General features: G+C 42.1%; 1 protein-coding gene across 3 annotated transcripts in view; it reads left to right on the forward strand.

The window, feature by feature from the left end:
* DENND5B (DENN domain containing 5B) overlaps nucleotides 1–17,067 on the forward strand; it is a 152,265-nt gene that overhangs the window by 35,021 nt on the left and 100,177 nt on the right. The window lies entirely within an intron of this gene.

Raw genomic sequence — 17,067 nt, forward strand, 5'->3', positions numbered from 1 at the left:
TGTTTCTGTTAAACATTGCACATGTGTCTGTGCCAACTAAATCTGAATGTGTTGGTGAGATATTTTTGGATATTCACTTTGCAAACTGTAAACTCAAAATAGATTTTGGTTGCTGCTGTTGAAAGTATCAGTCAAATATTACATTTGAGATGAAGATACTTAATCTAGGGTATATATAGGAAGTGCATTCCCTAGGGAGAACTTTTTTTAATATGATGAAGACACTTAAAATACGGTATGGGAAATGCATATACGACGAATGTTTCCCACTACTCCAGGGGTCTTACAGATGTGAGGTTATAGTGCTGTTTTAAAATCCAGAGTGATGACTTTACACTCTATGAAATAAAAATTTGATTCCAACTAAATATGTATTTTTTTGAGGGAGGAATTGAAAACAAAGTGGAGAAGGAGTATAGCTCAGAGGGCTTTGTTTTGGTAAGAATTTGGGGAAATGGTCAGAAGATGGTTATAGAATGGCATCCTGTTTAGGAAATGGCATTTTGATATGGGATAAACAAATATGCTCTAATATAAAGCTAGCCTATCTAGATTAATTATGTAGGTCATGTGTATGGTTTATAATTTGAGAATAATATATTTAAAGCACAGGTTAACACCAGGTTATTTAGAAAAATAGAAAATAAAGAAAAAACATTTTAGAAGCATAATTCTCAGCCACAACCATTGCCAATATTTCACTGTATTTGGTGGGCACCAGTCCTGTGGGTGATGGATGACCAGACCCAGGGCAGGGCCGTGACTGAGGCTGGAGCCAGGCATCGGGATGCAGCACCTTCTACAGGCGGGTCCTGGCCCCACTGCCCCGCAGGTCCCAGGTCGGGGTGGTGGGTGGGGGGCGTGGTGCGGTATCTGGAGGGGGTGGGAACAGTTAGGGTGTTCTGGGTTACCACGTGCGGCCACTCAGTCGGGGATTCACAGCGCTGGGACAACCTAGCACCAACTTTAGGAAATCAGCAACATCTTCCCAGCCCCTCCACAGTGTCCAAGCTGTCTGCCCAGCCCTCCACGATGTTCAGGCCAGGAGTCTGCGTGGGGAAGGGGTGGAGAGTCACGTGCTGGGAATTGGAAGTGGCTCTGCAGGTGTCCATGCTGCGCATGAATGGCCCCAAGAGTGAAGCAGGAGAACCAGAACCACCTCTGTTCCCACCTCCTTCCAGGCCCATCAGCTCACCCTGCAGCGGGGCTTAAGGCTCAGGGACCTGGACCCACACCCAGAGGTCCACCTCACCTCGATGGTGCTGATGAAGTGGGTGCTGACCTCCATCTCATCACAGGCGGTGGGGGCCACCTGACCCAGGAGGAGATTGTGATGGGCTGGGCCAGCCCTTCATCGTGATGGCTGATTCAGGAAAGATTCACAGAAGCTTGGGAGTCAAAGGCACAAGGGAATCCCCAGGGAGGTCATCCCCATGGCTTATGTCCCAGTGAGCTGAGCTGTGACTCAGAAGTTGGGGGTGTGGTTGAACTTCAAAGGGTGGCAACCCGGCAGGTCCCCTGGTGAGGGATGGTGGGAGTTTTATCCACAAACGGAGTGAAGTGGACACAGCTATGGAAATGACTCCAGCTATGGCGGACACAGGCCTCTTCATCAGCATGGCTGAGAGAGTCTGTTTCGGGACGCAGACCGCTCAGTGAACAGGAGAGAGAAGCGCTTCTGTTGACCCGGCCAGGAATGGAGTGTGTTTACCGGAGTCCCCAGCCCACAGCCAGCTGGACATGCCTGTCCTGGAGCCTTGCCTTACCACGTCTGTGCCAGGGGGAGGGCAGGACGGGGGTGGGGGGTGGGGAGTTAAATCCAGGCTTCTTGTATTGTTGTTAAATGTCTTTTTTCAAAAAGAGAAATATAAACATATCTTTATTATTATTATTTTAAAATATGTTTTATTGATTTTTTACAGAGAGGAAGGGAGAGAAATAGAGAGCTAGAAACGTCGATGAGAGAGAAACATCGACCAGCTGCCTCTTGCACACCCCCTACTGGGGATGTGCCCGAAATCAATGTACATGCCCTTGACCGGAATCGAACCCGGGACCTTTCAGTCCGCAGACCAACGCTCTACCACTGAGCCAAACCGGTTTCGGCCATATCTTTATTATTGAAATATGCCGTTTTTTAAGTGAAGTACAGCTTGAGTTCATGTTGTATGTAAAACATTTACCAAGGAAAAAAAGAAGTGGCCTGCATTATAACTTTTAACTTGAGCCTGCGTGTTAAGCTTCTGAATATTGAGTTTGCCAAATAACGTAAATTAGAATTTTTCTTTCTTTTTAAAAAAATATATATTTTATTGATTTTTACAGAGAGGAAGGGAGAGGGATAGAGAGTTAGAAACATCGATGAGAGAGAAACATCGATCAGCTGCCTCCTGCACACCCCCTACTGGGGATATGCCCGCAACCAAGGTACATGCCCTTGACCAAAACCGAACCCGGGACCCTTCAGTCCGCAGGCCGACGCTCTATCCACTGAACCAAACCGGTCAGGGCAGAATTTTTCTTTAAACTGGTTAAAGGCAGGGCTCAGCGGCAGTGCTTCCTGATGTCTTACTGAAAGTGTTGGAGTTTACTTTTCTGCCACACTCCTTGAAGCTTTAGTTTTGTTGTGATCATGCACAGTTCTTTGTTACACATTTTTTTAAAAAAATACAGTTTTATTGATTTCAGAGGGGAAGGGGGAGAGAGAGAGAAACATCTACGATGAGAGAATCATTGACTGGTGGCTGCTACACACCCCCCACTGGGGATTGAGCCCTCCCTCATCCTGGGCATGTGCTCTGACTGGAAATCCAAGTGTGACCTCCTGGTTCATAGGTCGACACTTAAGCACTGAGCCACGCCAGCCGGTGCCTTGTTACACGTTTTAAGACGTGGTTTACAGAAGTCTGGCACGTGTAGCATGTGGTATGCAGTGACTAAGTGTGAACTGCCAGGGAAATGTGGTGGTTCTTCTGTTAAGGGTTCAGTCAGACCCCTGTTGTTGGAAGCAATTGGCCTTACTGCTGTGAAATATGAAACACTTTTAAATGGCTGTCTTTTTGTGTTAGTGTTTCCCCCCACCCCTTTATTATTACTTGCAGGGTTCAGAAACATCGGTGAGAGAGAATCATCGATCAGCTGCCTCTTGCACACCCCCTACTGGGGATGTGCCCGCAACCAAGGTACATGCCCTTGACTAGAATCGAACCTGGGACCCTTCAGTCTGCAGGCCGACGCTCTATCCACTGAGCCAAACCGGTTTCGGCCAGAACTGGGCTAGCTCTGATGCCAGGGTTCTGGACTGCAAACACGCTTACGGAAGTCAGACTTCTGAATCAAACCCCAAGTGACCCCTTAGGAATAATGGGGATATGATATGACTGATTATTACTGATTCTAAGTTCAAGTCTTACACAAATCATAGACTTTAAGGACAAGTTTACTGTAGGCCTTAACGACAAAACAAAAAAATACACAATGCAGACACATGGATTAAGTGAATTTATACAAATGTGCTAAGAACAGTTCTTACCACATACGTAGTAAGAATGTAAGCGTCTGGTATTGTGTGTAGAATTGAAGAGAATTCAAGGCATTTTTTATGTCTGCTGTTAAGTGTATTTGTAGCTTTTTAAATTCAGGAAAGTGTGAATTTCTTTGAATACTGAATAAGCAGAACCACGTTGAAAATAATGATTATAAGCCTGTTTGTTGCTGCCTCTCCTTCCCTTTCATGTTTTACCAGTTTAACTGAGGACCTTCCTCAGTTTTACACATTTCTTTCATTTAAAAGTTTTTGCTTTTTAATGCCTGGAATAAAATAATGAAGCAGGGGGAATTAGCTCACAGCCTCACTGATTTCAGTTGATAGTCCACCTTGCAAAAGCCTTGGCATTATTCCTGATTCTCTCTTTCTGTCACACTCCACGTTTAGTCTCTTAGTAATTTTTGCCTCAGTCTTTGGTATATATCCTGAATCCAACGACATCTCACTTAACTCCACTGCGACTGTTACCCGCGTTGGGATTCTTGGGTTCCCCAAAATACAATAGAAATTGAGAGGAAACCCCAGAGAAATAGCCAGACAGATTTTATGAAGCTCATGCTTGAGCAGAAGGGAGGCAGCACAGAGGAAAGGAAGGCTCTCTGAACCGACGTGGGGGCTGGCTCTGCTTGGCTTTTATCGGCTGGGGGTAGAGTGAGCTTACTTGGAAGGGTGGGCGGTTTGAAAAAGGCAGGCTTGCAGAATGTCCCATTTCAGAGTAGGGTGACTTCCTTCTCCAGCTGTGTTGCCCGGTAACTGTGTTGCACCTGTGCTGTGAGGGGAGAGCGGGGAGGAGAGGAGGACAAGATGGGACTGCTTGTTACCACTGCCCCAGGGAGAACCTACAGCAATCAAACCTTGATCATCGGTGCTTGCGGGTCAGTCGTTGAAGAGGCAGTTAGAAGGGCAATAAAATCAGCTACCTCTGCGGTTTTTTGTTTGTTTGTTTGTTTTTAAAAATATATTTTATTGATTTTTTACAGAGAGAGATAGAGAGCTAGAAACGTCAATGAGAGAGAAACATCTACCAGCTGCCTCTTGCACACCCCCTACAGGGGATGTGCCCGCAACCAAGGTACATGCCCTTGACCGGAATCGAACCCGGGACCCTTCAGTCCGCCGACCGACACTCTACCACTGAGCCAAACCGGTTTCGGCAACCTCTGCGCTTTTGAGTAGGGAGGGAAGGGTGGTGACATTTTTGTGTTCTTCTAGCCATCAGGCCTTACCTTGGCTTCCTGGGTGCTCAATATTTTTCCATCACCAGGTTACTATACTGTTTCACCCACCCTGGTCAGAGTCACTATCCTCTCTCGCCTAGATTACAGTTTCCACCATTGTCTGCTTCTACTTTTGCCCTCTCCCACAACCTCAATATATACCTTTTAGAAATGTTCTTTTTTTCTACAATTTCTTATTTTGAAAGATACCAAATATACATGATTTTCAAAGAATAGTGTAATGAACAGTCCAACTTTCCTGCTAGATTCACCTGTTGATAACATTTTGGTACCCTAGCCCGAGAGTCTACTTAAAAAAGAAAAACAGCCCTGGCTGGTTTGGCTCAGTGGATAGAGCATCAGCCTGTGAACTGAAGGGTCAGGGGCACGTGATGGTTGTTTGATTCTTTTTGTGGGTCTTGAATGCTGTTGTGGAATGCTTAAATGGAATCTTGGTCCTACGTCCCCTATCTCAGGGATTCTGATCTGCCCTTTGACTAGCTGGGTTGCAGGCTCCATCCCCAGTAGAGGGTATACAGAAAGCAGCCAGTCAATGATTCCCTTTCATCACTGATGTTTCCATCTCTCTCCCTTCCTCTCTGAAATCAATAAAAATATATATTTTTTAAAAAACAGCAAAAACGCCGAAACCGGTTTGGCTCAGTGGTAGAGCATCGGCCTGCGGACTGAGGGGTCCCAGATTCGATTCCGGTCAAGGGCATGTACATTGGTTGCGGGCACATCCCCGGTAGGGGGTGTGCAGGAGGCAGCTGGTCGATGTTTCTCTCTCATCGACGTTTCTAGCTCTCTATCTCTCTCCCTTCCTCTCTGTAAAAAAATCAATAAAATATATTTTTAAACAAACAAACAGACATAAAAAAAAAAAAAACCCCAGATGATTATCTATCCAACTGAGCTATCCAGGTAGGGCCTCATTGCGTGTTTGTATTTTAAAATATGTTTTTATTGATTTTAGAGAGAGAGGGTGAGAAGAAGAAACATCCATGTGAGAGAAACATTGATGGGTTGCCTCCACACACATCCGACCGGGACCACACCCAGAACCTGGACAGGTGCCCTGATGGGGAATCGAACCAGCAAACTTTCATTGCACGGGATGACGCTCAACCAACGGAGCTACCCAGCCAGGGCTCATTGTGGTTTTGATTTGCATTTCCCTGACGACTGATGATATTGAGCATCTTTTCATGTCCCATTTGTATATCTTCTTTTGAGGCATAGAATTTTAAAATACGAAGAAAAGGAAAGGGAAGGGAGTACTTCAGCCTAAGAGAACAGGGGGGCCTGGGAAATGGTGAGGCAATCAGTAAAACTAGAGAGTAGAGTCCCCAGAGGAAGGGAGTGGAAAATTGTTTGGCCCTTATGTTTATCTTTTGATAGGCCAACTCACACTGTCCTTTGCTTAGCTTAAGCTTACACTGCTCAAATTTCATGGATATTCCTTCTTTTGTAAATGTCAGAGCGTGTTGTAGCTAGCTCATTTGATGGATCCATTCAACCTTAAATAAGAATTACTGAGGGCTTACTTCGTTCCAGGCATTCTAGGCCCATTAGTCAGAGGTGTGGACCAGTGAGCAAAAACAGACAAGCTCCTGGCCTTTCATGGAGCTCATTTATTAGTGGGAACGGTTTTGTACCAATAAGAAAGTCTGTTTAGAGGCTTTATCCCAGCATTTCAGGATCTGGTAAACAAAGCAGGTCTACTTTGTTCAAACTGTTGTGGTTTTATCAGTTTTCACTTCTTCAGACTTAATTTTTAATCCTAAATCTCCCCTTAACAGCAGCAGCCCAAAATTCCTCCTGGCTTCCTTGTTTCTCTTTTGGGGACTGCTGTAGGTGAAGTCCTTTATTTCCACTGTATTTGATACCAATTAATTAAAAAGTATGATAAGCTATAAAGAAAAGTTACATGCATATTTTAAACATTTTCTCTTAAAACATACCTACATATCTGTGTTTCATCAATCTTTTGTTTTAGGATCAAGGCTTTTCCTTTGAATAAGGATCTGCTTACTGTAATATTTACTGATGTTTCTTATAGAAACCCCACATGTGATGAAATCATCAGTTGTTTTAGTTTCCATTTCTTTACAGTGGAGTGAGACTGTAAAGCAATTTCAAAGAAACCTGATGGTAAAATCCTTCTAGGTTTTTATGATTTTCTACCCTAATTTTTACTTTCTGTATCTAATTGGACAGCTGTTTTACTTTTTTTTTTTTTTTTTTTTTAGCAACTTGTCTATCTCTTTACATATTCAGCTTCATTTTCATAGAAATTACAACTCTTTCCACAATCATATTTCATAGGTCTACTTAATAATTAAATTATGAACCCAGTGTCATGTACAACTGCATATAAAGAGGTTGGGAACAGGTCTGTAGCAAGCAGTTTCAGGTATGGAAGCAGAAGTGCTACTGGCCGTGACCATTTCCAGCCAACGATGGGGAACTGCCATTGTGTTTTACAGGAGAAACAGGAAACACTAGTTCAGTCCAGGTTGTTAAAGAGATTGCTTAGGAAAGCCTCGACTATATATTCCAAGTTAAGCACTCTTCCACTGTGTTCTCTGCCCACTCTGTAGATACCTCTTGTATGACAATTACCACAGGGTTATGTAATTGTCTACTTTTGGGGTTTCATATTCTCTGAGGTCAGGGTATACTCTGTTGTTATATGCATGGTTAATTCCTAGTATATATTTGGCATATAATTATATATTCCCTATAAAAAATTAATTGACTGCAAGCTCAATATAATTCAGTAATATGACCAGGCTGTCCAAAAAATGTTTAGTGTAATTCCTAGGTTGCATTAGTTGTATGCAATGTTCAGAATAATTCCATTATATTCATATTGTGCTGAACTGTGGTAATAGGTTTTAAAAAAAATTGTGGTTTTTTTTTTTGTTGTTGTTAATGTTTTTATTGATTTTAGAAGAAGGTGAGAGGGAGAGCTAAAATATCAATGAGAGCGAATCATCAGTTGGCTGCCTCCTGCACGCCCCCTGCTGGGGATTGATCTCACAATTCAGGCATGTGTCCTGATCAGAAATCTTACTACCCATTTACCTCTTTGCACACAATATGCCACAATTACCTAATCCTCACAGCTTCCAACTACATGGTAACATTTAGTCTAGACCAGTGGTCGGCAAACTCATTAGTCAACAGAGCGGCAAACCACGGCTCAAGAGCTGCATGTGGCTTGCGAGCCGCGGTTTGCTGACCACTGACCTAGTTTATGAATCGAAGCTCAATCACTGAGCCACACCGGCTGGGCTGGGGTGATAGGTTTTAAGATACACATCGATGAACTTGAGCACATCCCCTAAATGTCAATTCTGTGAGAACACATGTTTTTTTCACTGCTGCACTCTACTACCTATGTTGCAGAATATTAATGCCTGGCAGACAGTAGGGGCTCATTGCATTTTTTAAAATTACTGAATCCAGGGAATATAGAACAGGATGGTGAAGGTTCTTTACTGTTTCTTGAGAAATGGTAAAATGAATAGAGTCTGGTTCCTTAGAAGAGGTAATCAGTGAATATATATCAGCCAATTTTGAGGACTTATAGAAGAGAATGTGGACCTCATTCAGCTGTAGAGTTGAACAGGGAATAAAGAGTGTGCTCTAGGAAAGCAGATTGCCTCTTTATAATTTTTTTAAATTATTAAGACCGTTAAGAAATAAAATGTGTTATTTCATGAGTCACTGGAACAGAAGTTTACTTATTTTAGGGATGTAAAAATACAAACTTTTTGTCTGAGATGTCTAGACAAATTCTAAAATTAATCTTAATCTAGGTCCTGTAAATAGTAACCTTTTATTTCAGTCTTTCACAGCCTGAATATTCTTAATCATTTGTCATATAAATTATATAGGTTTTATAGCCTTAAACAGAAATAAAATTTCTTAACCTCCCCATATAATAAAAAACATATATTACATCTCATTACAGTAAAAGATTTTAAAAATGGTATTCTTATAGTCGAGTAATTTTGACGGGTTGGTGTTTTAAAATCAGATAGATTTTTAAAAGTTCTAATTGTCTGCTTCATTCATTAGTGGCACAGATGGTTGTGTGAATTAATCTGGCATCAGATGGCTGACAGTACTGTTTGTTGAGTTTGCTGAGTGCAGTAGTCATTACACTCCTGCTTATGATATGTAGTGAATATGCATATTATAATGAATAAGTTCTGTGAAATATAACTATGATATAGTACTATAGAGGTATGGATTTTTGAGTCTTTACTGCCTCATATCTGTCATAGCACTTGGCAGAATGTCTTATTATTATAAGGTACTCAACAAATATTTGTTAAAAGGCTGGTGAATCTCTTGAGCCCTTAAAAAACTTAGCACCCATTTGAGGAATTATTTTTTGTTTTACAAAAAGTTAATAAATCAAAAGTATTTTGGTTCAAATACCAAGGTTGCTCTTTTTATTTATCCCAAATTTATGATACATACCTATAAAAATGGTTTTCCCCTTTGCCTAATTTCCAAAAAACTATGTTCATATTGTGCTGAATGGGGTAATAAGTACTTGCTTATGTACTTCCTCTGCTTTCTTCAGGTGGACTTCTAGTTTTGCCTTGGTAACATTTGTGAGGCCGGCCTGCCTGCCTGCCTGCCTTCTTTCCTCCCTCCCTCTTCCCTTTTCCCCTCCCCTCCCCTCCCCTCCCCTCCCCTCCCCTTCCCTCCCCTCTTTCATGTTAATCCTTACCCAAGGATATTTTTCTATTGATTTTCAAAGCGAGTGGAAGGGAGGTAGAGAGATACACATAGAGAGAAACACCGATGTGAGAGAGAAGCATCGATTGGTTGCCTCCCCCACGCGCCTTGAACCGGGCTATGGTTCGAGCCTGCAACCGAGGTACATGCCCTTGACAGGAATCGAACACAGGACCCTTCAGTCTGCAGGCCCATGCTCTATCCATGTCTGCAGGCCCAAACTGACTAGGGCTGTGAGGCTTTTCTTTTTGAATAGTGCCCATTCCCTTGACGTCTACAATATCACCTTTCTTATTGACTCACACGTATGTGGTCAAAGGAACAGCTCCATGTTTTCTAAAACGCCTAGAGGACATATAGCAGGTGTGTTCCCTCTGGGTTGGTCATTTTGACAAATAGTAATTTTTGGAGATGATGGTTTCAGCTGAGAGAACCATAGATTAGTTCTTGACATTCATATGGAATATTGTGGCTTTTTTCACGCAAAAGATTACTAATGCTCATCCATGTTGTAGTGTACATCTGTAGTTTATTGCTTTTTGTTACTCAGTTGTGTTCCATTGAATGAATGTACCACCATTTGTACATCTTTTTGCTTTTTGGTGGACATTTGACTTGCCAGTTTTTTTGCTATTATGAATAAAGCTGCCATTCTTGTACAAATCACTTTTTTACATATATGCTTTCTAAGGAGAGTAGTAGATGTTATGAGTTAGATACATTTCTTATAAATGTTTAATTTTATAAGAAACTGCCCAACAGTTTTCTAAATTGATTTTACGATTTCACACTCCCACCAACAATGTGTAAGCGTTCCACTTGGTCTATATTCTCACCAACACTTGGTATTGGTAGTGTAAGTCTTTTTCATTTTGATCAGTCTATTGGGGTGTGAGGTGGTATTGTGTGTGGTTTTAATTTGTATTTTACCTGATGACTAATGATGTTAAGTACCTTTTCATTTGCTTATTGGTTATTGTATATATCATATTTAGTTTCTTGCTGAGATCTTTTGTCAAAAAAAAAAAAAAAGGGTTGTTCGTCTTTTTTATTATTGGTTTGTAGGAATTTTTTATTTTGGAGACAAATCCTTGGTCAGATATAAGGACTTTTGGTTTTGAAAATTAGAAAAATATTCAGTTTAGAGGTTTCAAGGTTCTTTGGAGATCAGAGTGATTGGTCAGTTTCTGATTGGCAGAAATGTAATTCTAATTCTATTCTAGGGTTGTAGAAAAAAATCGAGGAACGTGAGATTTACCAGTTACCTATTGCTGTGTAACAAACTACTCCATTGTGGCTGAAAACACCAGTGATTGATTATGTCTTAGAGTTTCCTGAGTTAGCTAGGCAGTTACTCCGCTTCAGGTGGTGTTCACCGGGATCACTAATGTGGCTAGATGTCCAGGATGGCTTTTCTCATTTGACTGGGGCGGCCGTAATGACTAGGGGCCAGGCAGGCCTCTCCCCGCTTCTCCATGTCATCTCATCATTCCTTAATAGTTCAGCCAAAGCTTCTTTAAATGGTGGCTGGATTCTAAGAAAACACAGGAGCTACCCGGACTCGTAAGGACCAGGACTAGAACTGGCAGTGACACTTCTGTCTCTCACTCCTGGTTAAACCAAGTTTCTGGACTAGCTCAGGTTCAGGGGGAGGAAGATAGACCCCTCCTCTTGGTGGAAGAGGCAGCTGGCCACAGACAGGGGAAGGAAGATTTTTTGGTGTCTATTTTTTATAACATTTTACCATACGGGAATAGAAGCTTAGAATTTCCTAATAAGAGATCATTTCATTAAAAGTAGGTAGTTTAAAAGTTAGTCCTGTGTTTATTGCTAAGCATTTTTCCAACTCTTTTTTTTATTTTATTTTATTTATTATTATTTTTTTAAATCAATCTTTATTGTTCATATTATTACAAAGGTTCCTCATTTCTTCCCCCCTCCACCAGGTTCCCACCCCACCCTCTGCCCCCTCCCCATCCCCCATTGCCCTCATCCATAGGTGCACAGTTTATGTTCAGTCTCTTCCTCCCTCCCTTTCCCCGATAGTAAATCCCTTTTCAGATAGTAAATCTGTTACTTAGCATTTTCTCATATCAATAATACCTCCACATGCCCAATGATACACTTCACACAAAAGACATTTTCAAATAGGTCAACCAGCCTCATCCAGGCCCCACCCAAGGCACTCACAGATCAACACCCCAGCGCTATACTAACTCAACACATCCAGATCTAAGCCTTCATCACTTGATTCAGCAGACCCTCAAGTTCCCACAAAAGTTTCCAGCCACGTCTGAGAGGCAGCCGTGGGCAGGTACAGGCGAGGAGCGAGCTGTTTCGGGCCTGGCTGCTCCGGACCTGGCCTCTGTTGCTCTGGTTCATTCCACAACCAGCTGCTCTGGGTCTGGTCACTGCCGCTCCCGACCTAGTTGCTCTGGACTTGGCTGTTGCTGCTACAGGCCTGGCCGCACCCGACCCGGCTGCTCTGGGCCCGGTTGCTCCGGTCCCGGCCGCTCCAGGCCTGGCCGCTCCCAGCCTGTCAGCCGCTGCTCCGGGCCTGGCCGCACCAGACCCGGCTGCTCCGGGCCTGGCCGCTCCCAGCCTGGCAGCCGCTGCTCCGGGCCTGGCCGCACCCAACCCGGCTGCTCCGGGTCTGGCCGCTCCCAGCCTGGCAGCTGCTGCTTCGGGCCTGGCCGCTCCCAGCCTGGCCGCCACTGCTCCGGGCCTGGCCGCACCAGACCCGGCTGCTCCGGGCCTGGCCGCTCCCAGCCTGGCAGCCGCTGCTCCGGGCCTGGCCGCACCAGACCCGGCTGCTCCGGGCCTGGCCCAACTCTTTTTTTTATTCCATGCATTTGTTTATTCCTTATCACATACATTCTGTCACTAGTATTTCTAAGACAGATACAAAATTGGAGATAAAAAGAGGCTCAGTAGTTTTCACTTAAAAGACAACAAGGAGGCTTACTGAGCTATTACAGATGTTAATTAGGATCCATTTACTTTAATATGCTGGAAAGAATATTATGATGCCACTTTGCTGATGAACAAAATGAGCTTAATCACATCCTAGGAGCTAAATATTCTGACATTATAATCTCTTTTCCCAGAGCCCATCACAGTAATCTTAGGATTCAGATCTATTCCTGGGCAACATCGCAGGACCAAGTGAGTCATGTGCACACAGTGAAGAAAAATATGATGGCCTTTGTGGTCCTGGAGTATTTTTTTTTTCATCATATACTTTTTATTTTTAAAAATTGAGGCCAAAAGTTACATAAACATAAAGTTAACCTTAGACCATCTTAAAGTGTAAATTTAGTACATTCACAATTTGTACAACTCTTCATATACTTTTTTTTTTAATCCTTGCCTGAGTTGATTTGAGAGGGAGAGAGAAAGGAACATCGATCATTTGCTTCTCATAGCTACCCTGACCAGGGATTGAACCTGCATCCTTTTGGTGCATGGGATGATATTCCCGTGAATATCATCCAACTGAGCCACCTGGCCAGGGCTCCTCGTATACTTTTTAAAGGAAGACTTTATTTTGTTTCTTTTTTAAAAAATGTATTTTATTGATTTTTTACAGAGAGGAGGGAGAGAGATAGAGAGCTAGAAACATCGATGAGAGGGAGAAACATCGACCAGCTGCCTCTTGCACACCCCCTACCGGGGATGTGCCCGCAACCAACATACATACCCTTGACCGGAATCGAACCCCGGACCTTTCAGTCCGCAGACCGACGCTCTACCACTGAGCAAAACCGGTTTCGGCGGAAGACTTTTATTTTCACAGGAATGAAGATTTATTGCAAATAAATCTATTGCAAGACAGACCAATAAGATGTCCAAACATTTACTCAGAAAGAATGTGTCTTCGGTGGAACAACACATGGGGGCCACATACGTGTCTATGTCAGTCAGCAGCAGGATGGCCTAAGCGACCTCCTTCTTCCCTCCTTCCAGCTTCCTAAGTCCTCCAAAATTGCAAGAATAGATCACTTGTATTTTACCTTTCCTCCTCTGTGGTTAGTAAGCATCCTCAGGGAATCTATTAAATTGGTCCTCTATACCCCAAGGCTTGGGACTTTCACAGACCTGAGAACAGCCCTTCTCCTGGGAGTAGATACTGTGGCCATTCTTTAGCCCCTGCCAGTCCTTTTCTACACCTGCAGGATGACTGACGCACAAGGTGTCCTAAGGGCTGAGGTCACTCTCAATACACCACATTGCAGGCTGCATGCATCCCCTGTCCTTCCTTCCCTCCAAGACAGAAAAACATTTAGATGTTTTTGTCATTGGTGCTTTGCTAGGGTCAGGTCAGAACTGAACAGATGCCGTAAGTTATTAGAGACTTAAAGATGCTTAAAATTTTTTTGTTCTACTCTCCCTCCCACACCTACAATCGTCTCAAGAATTAGCTACCACCTTTCTTGACCTAAAGATGGTTGGAAGAAGGATGAGGGAGGGAGGAAAAAGAAATGCTCTGCTCAGAAGAATTGATCATTGCAGCATTCATCTCAATGATGAGAATGGGATAGATAGAGCAAGAAGATTAAAGAGAAAAATAACCTCCTTAGATAGTAGTATCCCAATGATTTTTTTTGGGGGGAGAGGAGGAGCTGGAAAAGGAGTCCTGATGATTATGGGATATACTAACATAAAAATAATGTTAGCCACCTTACTAATTAAAATTTCATACCAGTCATAACTTCTTTGACATTTCTCTTACCTTTCAAATGGAGATCTGCCCAATTCCCAGAGGAAGATGCATTTAGGACTGCAAGCTACAGCACATTTTCGTTCCCAATATGACACGCTTTTGTAAGAAATTTCCAAAAGTAATTCGACTCTGATTTTAGCCTGGCCTGATCGCGTTAGAGCCAAATCCTCGGAAAATTGGACTCCACTGCAGAATGTGAAAGATGCTGTAAAAGGGAGGTTAGAGGAGTGCATCTAATTCTCCCTGGCGGGAAGCGGAGAAAGTGTCACAAGGAATGCAACGCTGAAGTAGGAGCAGATGTTTGTTACGTTGGCAAGGATAGAGGGGAGGGTGTCTTAAAATGTGGGAAGACACTTGTACAGGCAGAAAGGGGTAAGCATATGACAGCAAGTAATTTACTGTAGCCAACATGGGTGAGAACAGGGAAAGGAGGGAGTAGAACTGGAGAGGTAGTCAGAGGCCAAATGCAAGTTTTATATTATAAGCTAAGGAATTTGGATGCCGTCAAGAACCATCAGAGACTTTTATGCGGGGGATTGTAATGATCAAACTAGCATATTAGCATATTAAGAAGATGATTTTGGCAGCAGTATAGAGGCTGTGTTGACAAAGAGACTGGTTAAGAGTCATTGGAATAATTTGGGCAAGAGATGATAAATAACCAAACTAAGGCAACTCTTTATATGATGAATTGAAAGAGGAACTTCAAGAATCTGAGACTGTGTTGCTCAGTATTGGAGCCACTTAGCCCATGTGGTTATTGAGCACTTGAAACTTGATTATTCCAGAATGAGTTGTGCTATAAAATATCAGGTTTCAAAGAATTAGTATTTCAGTACAATTTTTGTATATTGATACAAGTTGAAGCAATATTTTGGATACATTGGGTTCAATACAGTATATTATTACAGTTAATTTTCCAGTTTCTTTTTACTATTTTTAAAATGTGGCTAGTAGAAAATTTTAAATTACATATATAGCTCACATTATATTTCTGGTTTGTTTGTTTTTTGTTTTTTTTAATTACAGAATAAATTCGTTTCACTACAATTACCTGACTAGTTTTGTGCTGCCTGGTTGACTAAAAAGTATTTCATTTTTATTAGTAATAGGTGTCTGCAATAATTCAAGATTGAAACTGCAATAATTCAAAATTGTGTTTTCTTTTTTCTTTTTTTTTATTAAGGTATTATATATGTACATATCTTTCCATTCCCCCCCCCACGCTCACACATGCCCCCCCCCCCCGAGTTTTTCATCCATTGGTTTTGCTTATATGCATGCATACAAGTCCTTTGGTTTATCTCTTATCTCCCCCATATCTCCCTATCCTCCGCTGTAATTTGACAGTTTGTTTTTTGCTTTACTGTCTCTCTATCTTTTTGTTCATCAGTTTATAATGTTCTTTATTATCCATAAATGAGTGAGGTCATGTGGTGTTTCTCTTTCATTGACTAGCTTATTTCACTCAGCATGATGTTCTCCAATTCCATCCAGGTTGCTGCAAATGATGAGAATTCCTCCTTTTTATGGCAGCATAGTATTCCATTGTATAGATATACCATAGTTTTTTTTTTATCTAATCATCTGCTGACGGGCACCTAGGCTGTTTCCAAATCCTAGCTATTGTAGATTGTGCTGCTATGAACATAGGGATGCATATTTCCTTTCTGATTGGTGTTTCTAGTTTCTTGGGATATAATCCTAGGAGTGGGATTACTGGGTCGAATGGGAGTTCCATTTTCAGTTTCTTGAGGAAACTCCATACTATTCTCCACAGTGGTTGCACCAGTCTGCATTCCCACCAGCAGTGCACGAGGGTTCCTTTTTCTCCACAACCTTGCCAACACTTGTCGCTTGTTGATTTGTTGATATTGGCCATTCTGACAGGTCAAAATTGTATTTTCATATTTTTGGGAAACAAGGTCGAAAAGTTTGATAGGACCGTATAGCTAATTTTATTAATAAGAGCTTCAATACAGAATATCTGCAAGAAACTGGCTTTTGCAGATGAGTTCACAATGTGTTTTGAAATCTGTAAGTTGGATAATGTTAATTTGCTCTTCTGCAAATAAATTATTTTTGCAATGAAATATTCCCAAGCTGCTACAGGAATAAGCTTGAACTAGAGAAAAAGTTTATTTGGAAAACATTTTTTTTTTTTTTGAGACTTTCTAGGTGTTGTCTAAACGCTCTAAATTTTTTTGGGGGAGGAGGGCCTGTTCTAGTTGACAAAGGCAAGAAATGACTGTACAAGGTAGCAAACACTCCTAGCAGATAGAGATGGCTTGCTGTATTAAACACTCTGTCTACTGATGGGTACAGGGTTCCTTTTTGGGGTGAGCAAATGTTCTAAAAGTGGATAGTGGTGATGGTTGCACTACTTTGTGAATATGCTAAAAACCACTGAATTGTGTACTTTAATAGGGTGAGTGTTAAGGTATATGAAATATATCTTGATAAAGTGATTATATAAAACCTCAATCTCTACATGCACATTTGTTACAGTTACTGACTTGCTAGTCATTTAGTGAGAACTGTGTGAGCAGATTTACAAAAAGCAATGTTTCAAGAATCCTTGTGATCAGACAAAATGGTCTGTACTCTTTTGACTTCTGTACCAGCCCCACAGATCTGATGGCATGTAGGGAGTCTTGTGGCTTTCTTTGGTGGGTATTTGTGAAGTTATTAAACAATTAGAGGCCCAATGCACAAAGATTTGTGCAGGAATGGGCCTTCCTTCCCCTGGCTGCCAACACCGCCTTCGCTCTGGCCGGAGCCACCTTTCTGCTCATGCCTGGAGCTGCCTTTTTGCCTTT

Source organism: Pipistrellus hanaki, assembly GCF_964339955.1.
Source record: "Pipistrellus hanaki genome assembly, chromosome: 3".
Classification (NCBI taxonomy): Eukaryota; Metazoa; Chordata; class Mammalia; order Chiroptera; family Vespertilionidae; genus Pipistrellus; species Pipistrellus hanaki.